Consider the following 5,051-nt stretch of genomic DNA (forward strand, 5'->3'; position numbering starts at 1 on the left):
GAGTCTCTATGTGTTGTCAGTCACTCCTTGTTGTCGAGTTGTCTCTCCTTCTCCCCCCCTTCACAAGTGTTGTTGCTTTCCTAAGTCCTTTCGAACTCCCCCTCTGATAAACCATTTTGATTCAGGCTTCGATGGTTTTGCCTTTGCTTTAGCCTTTTTCCTCGAGGTACCCTAATCACTCTCTAATTTTTCGGTTGGAATGGGATGGCGTGAAGAAGCCAGCCAATTTGGTAATTTAAGCCAAATTAGATAGTTTGCCCAGGATTTTGTTTTTCTTTCGATCAGTTCTTATTGTTTCAGGTGCTTCATTTGTTGGAAAATAATCTCCACAGTCAAAGGCGTTCATTCCGACAATGGTGATAGCGACCCCTCCCTAACCTTTGATAGTTTGTTCCTATGAGCTAGAGTTCCTTGTGGGCTTTAAGTTCCTATTGAGTTGGGCTAGGGTTTATGACCTTTGGGTTTTCTTATTTTTTAGGCTTCTTAGGCCTATGCCTTTTGGGCCTTCGGGCCACCAAGTACTATTCTTTGTTTAATGGAATCTAAATGTTAAAATATGATTCAAGTCCTTGTACTCTTCCTACATTTAGAATTTAGTCCTACTATTCATATTCCAAAATTCAAATCCAATAATTAACACCACTAAAATTCTTTTGTTAAATTTACTGAGTGTGATATCTTGAAATAAACAAATACTCACTTGGTAATCATGTAACAAGAAAAATGACGTAATGAACATGAATTTAACAAAATAATAAAGAATTTTAATAGTGTTAATAATAGAACCTGTATTTTTAAATCTGAAAAATAGAATGATTAAATTCCTTCAAACAAAAGTAGGAAGATTAAATTTTAAAAGTATGAAAAATACATTGATCTAAGCATATTTTAACCCAAAAAATGTGCCAAATCGGGTTGAGTAGGGTTCTACATGGGCTTTAATTCCATCGGTATCCCTCTTAAGTTTGGATACAGTGGCTCAAAGCCTAATACGACTTCTGGGTATAGAAGATGAATGATGATTGGAGTGCTGAAATCGGTGGGTTACTGTTAGTAATTCATGGCTTGAGTGATTTGGCTTTCAGTTTTCCCATGGACATGAAATGGCTTGGTGGTGTCTTAGTCTTTCTGGTCCCTCAACCATTTCACCTGCAATTTTTCATCACAACTTTATGATTATCCAATCACAATATACACTGCAAGCGCCTGTCACTGATTTCATAAGTTTTTGCAGAATCAACATTACTATTCAAAAAGTTTTTGAGCAGTGGGGTTGCTTTGGACTCATTCTTTGTCCATAAGCTAGTTGGCTATTTCTGCTGCTAGTGCCTGCCTGCAACATTTGCCCACCACATTGTTAGTATATATTTTTACTCTCTTTGCGGTCATTTTCCAACGATTTCACGTGCTGATGCAACATGTTTCAGTCCTGGAATGGAGTAAAAAACGATAACATTCCTCCATTTCTCTTAGCAACTTGTGCATAAAAGTTCAATTGTCGTTTCTTTAAAAAGGAAAGAAATAAAGCAGTCCCCAGAATTGTCTTATCCATCCCTTAACTCCACGCCTATGTTACACTAGGGTATGATTGTCCCATACAGGTATATATTCAACATTTTCTAATACAGGTATAAAAACAATATGAATATATAAGGTCATTTCTATCTCCTTATGTTACCTTCATATGTGTAACCATGACTGGAACTTGGAAGACTTGAGACCATTAAAAAGTTAGTACAGAAAACAGCCTTGTTTCATTCAAATTGATTCATTTGAAAGGCAGGCAGGTGCATCTACCTTTGGTTCTTTTACATCAATTGCAACGAAATGATACAATACTTGAAACATAGATACACTGACAGAGCTCCAAATCCTTAGTAAACGACAAAGCTGTTAGATGAGATCAGTAAAACTAGTGCTTAAGTTATGGCATCAACCAGAGGTTAGTAATAGCCTAATTCCTGCCTTGGGTCACTTGAAAGTTGAGGTAATAACTCTAAAGAACTTCAACAACTGCTCATTAATGCACTCAATTCTTGTATCACATTGTCAATGGATGGCCTGTGGTAAGGAGATTCATGGATGCAAAGAAGTGCAATTCTACCAAGTCTAGTGGCTTCAGAATCTGAGTACTTTCCTTCAAGATTCATGTCCATAAGATCTTCAACTTTTGACGTCTCAGCAGCGTGACGGATCTGTTGGGTGATTTTTCGCTTTCCACTTAGTATCTGCAATACAATCATACCAAATGCATACACATCGCTTTTTTCAGTGAAACGGCCAGTTGTAGTGTACTCCGGAGCGAGGTATCCCATTGCAGCACTAGCCTTGAGAGTAGAGAAGACAATATCGTCTGCAACGAGTTTGTGCAGGCCGGAATCCGAGAGCAAGGGATTGGATCGGTTGTCTATAAGCACTTTCTCTGCAGATAAATTCTGGTGAACAAGAGCCTGTTTGCTTCCTCTGCTTTCATGTAAATACCTAATACCTGCAAGCATAAAACATGCAATTGTTCCAATAAACTGCTTTAATAGAATATTTACATAAACATTCACATATTTAAGATAAATTGACCTTTGGCAATGCCATATATGATGGAAATCCTAGTGGACCATTCAAGAACCTTTCCATTTCCCTGCTTTACATCAAGATACTGCAACAGATTTCCATTTGGGACATAATCATAGATGAGAAAACACTCACCCCTGCCCTTTGAACAACAAAAGCCTCTCAACCTCACTAGATTTTCGTGTTTCAATGAAGTCAATATCTTGAGACCTTGCAGAAACTCAGATTCATCGGACTTGCAGCTTGTCTTGGCAATGCATTTTACTACAACAGCAGAACCATCTCTTAAGGAGCCCTTATAGATGGCTGAGAAATTACTCTTCCCCAACAAATTCATTTCAGAGAAACACTGTGTCGCACGCTCTACTTCCTCTAAATTGAACATAAAGCTCTCAAAAACTTCCTGGGAAAACCCATTCCCACTCCTACCTTTGTCTAAAGGATCCCAACCATTAGAATACTCTAAACTAATTAGGGGCGAGGCACTTCTCCTGTTAACCTCCTTGACCTGGTCCGTGCTAAGCCGACTATCTGAACTATCGAAAGCACTCCCGATTTTCTGTTTTCTCCTCCGGTACCATGCGAAAGTAAAAAGTGCTGCAACTGTCAACACAAGAGCAACACCAACAATGCCGGAGACCACACCGATTTTTGCACTACCGGATGGACTCGAGCAGTTAGCTTTGCTGCATTCAGTTGGTAAATCAGCCGACTCCCGGATATTCTTTTGGTTAAGGCCATTGGGTTTGAATGGTTCAGGTCTGCTTCTATAATCTTACTCGAATCCGCACAATCTTTCAAGTTAGGAAACCCAACACCACACAAGCCAATATTGTTTTCATATTGGAACCCAGCATGCAGCCTCTTCAAAACTGCATTTCATCCACAAAGATACTGATTTAAACACATGAAGACACCACACAATTTTAAAGATCAGTGTAAAGAAAGACAGTAGAGTGAGTATATCACCTGGTGGTACATTGCCAGATAAGGTGTTGTTGCGGATGTCCAACACTTTGAGCATTGGAGCATTGGCTAACTTCACTGGTACCGAACCGAAAAGGTTATTAAAGCTCAAGTCCAGCCTTGTTAACATCCCCAAATCCCCCAAACTTGCAGGGATTGCACCAGTGAGTCGATTATCTTGCAAAGCAAGAACAGTAAGCTTATGTAGAGATCCTAACTGTGTTGGTAAACCCCCAGTCAACCTATTGTAACACAGCTGAAGAACTGTAACCAGAAGAACCCAATGTTAATTATCATGAAAATTTTTCTATCGAATCCTTTAATTTCTATATGGATCCTATAAGGAAACAGATCTATAGAATATACATAAGAACACACACACACACACACACACGCACACATTTAAAGTTAAAAAAAAAGAGTTTTCTGAACACCTTGAAGATTAGTCAAGTTGCCAATATGAAGAGGAATCTCTCCGGACAAGTTATTGACATTGAGATACAAATCGGTGAGTTGACTCAGAGAAACGATCTCCTTGGGTATCTCCCCACTCAACGCGTTGAAATGCAGGTACAAACCGGTCAAGCTCTTGAGTCCACCAAGAGCCGGCGGTATCTGACCGGAGAGACCTTTCCCTTGCAGCGAAATGTTGACGACGCGGCCTTGTCCGTTGCATGCGACCCCATCGAATGAACCAGTGCTACAGGGGTCGGAGTAAGGCGTCCAGGAAGACAAGAAGCGGTTGTCAGGGTCCAAGGAGGCTTTGATTTGGAGGAGAAGGTCACGTTCAGTTGGTGAAGAGAGAGAGAGGGAGAGGAGAGAGAGGAGGAAGAGAAGGAAGAGGGACATGTTGGGATGGAAGAAAATGGGAAGGAGAGAGAGTGGGAAAAACCAGTTTCGGTGTAAGATTCGAACTTGTTATAGATGATGGGCGTAAGTTCAAGTTTAATGGGAATCGTGCAGATAAAAAATGTATTTTATTTTTATTTTAAAATTTAACTTTTTATTTTTTATTTTTTTTTTTGGAGAAAAGTAATGAAATGTATTTTAATAGGATGCTGTTTTTGTTAGGTAAGGGATTTGAAATGGGGCTCACATCAGTCAACACTTTATATGACTGACTTTTAACAGTCTAATTCAGTGAATTAAATATTTACATTATTTTTAATTTTCAAATCCAAATCAGGTGGAGAAAGTGCAAGGAAACTTTTTCTATTCATCCATGGAAACTCTAAATCAATATTGAGTTTACGATGCTGTCCTCTGTGTGTGTGATTCTAATAGAATAATTGTTTTTGGGTTTGTTAAAGACACCGGAGAGTAGAGAGGTAAGCTAAAAACATTTGAAAATGTATAGTGAGCTATATATGTGGTGACAATTTTGAGTAGAGCGTTGGAGCAGTGGGGAGCAGGAGTGATTATATAAATAGGAAATGAAGATGATAGATGATACTAGTATGATTAGCTGTAAACTGAGATTAAAAACGAAAAGCCTGCTACTTTTTTGGTAAAGTTAG

At 38.9% G+C, this 5,051-nt stretch overlaps 1 pseudogene; it reads right to left on the reverse strand.

Moving 5' to 3' along the window:
* Positions 1-1,731: 1,731 nt before the first annotated feature.
* On the reverse strand, positions 1,732-4,462 carry LOC121219836 (probable leucine-rich repeat receptor-like protein kinase At5g63930; annotated as a pseudogene).
* Between the last annotated feature and the right edge of the window lie 589 nt (positions 4,463-5,051).

The sequence above is a fragment of the Gossypium hirsutum genome, chromosome D08 (genome assembly GCF_007990345.1).
Source record: "Gossypium hirsutum isolate 1008001.06 chromosome D08, Gossypium_hirsutum_v2.1, whole genome shotgun sequence".
Lineage (NCBI taxonomy): Eukaryota > Viridiplantae > Streptophyta > Magnoliopsida > Malvales > Malvaceae > Gossypium > Gossypium hirsutum.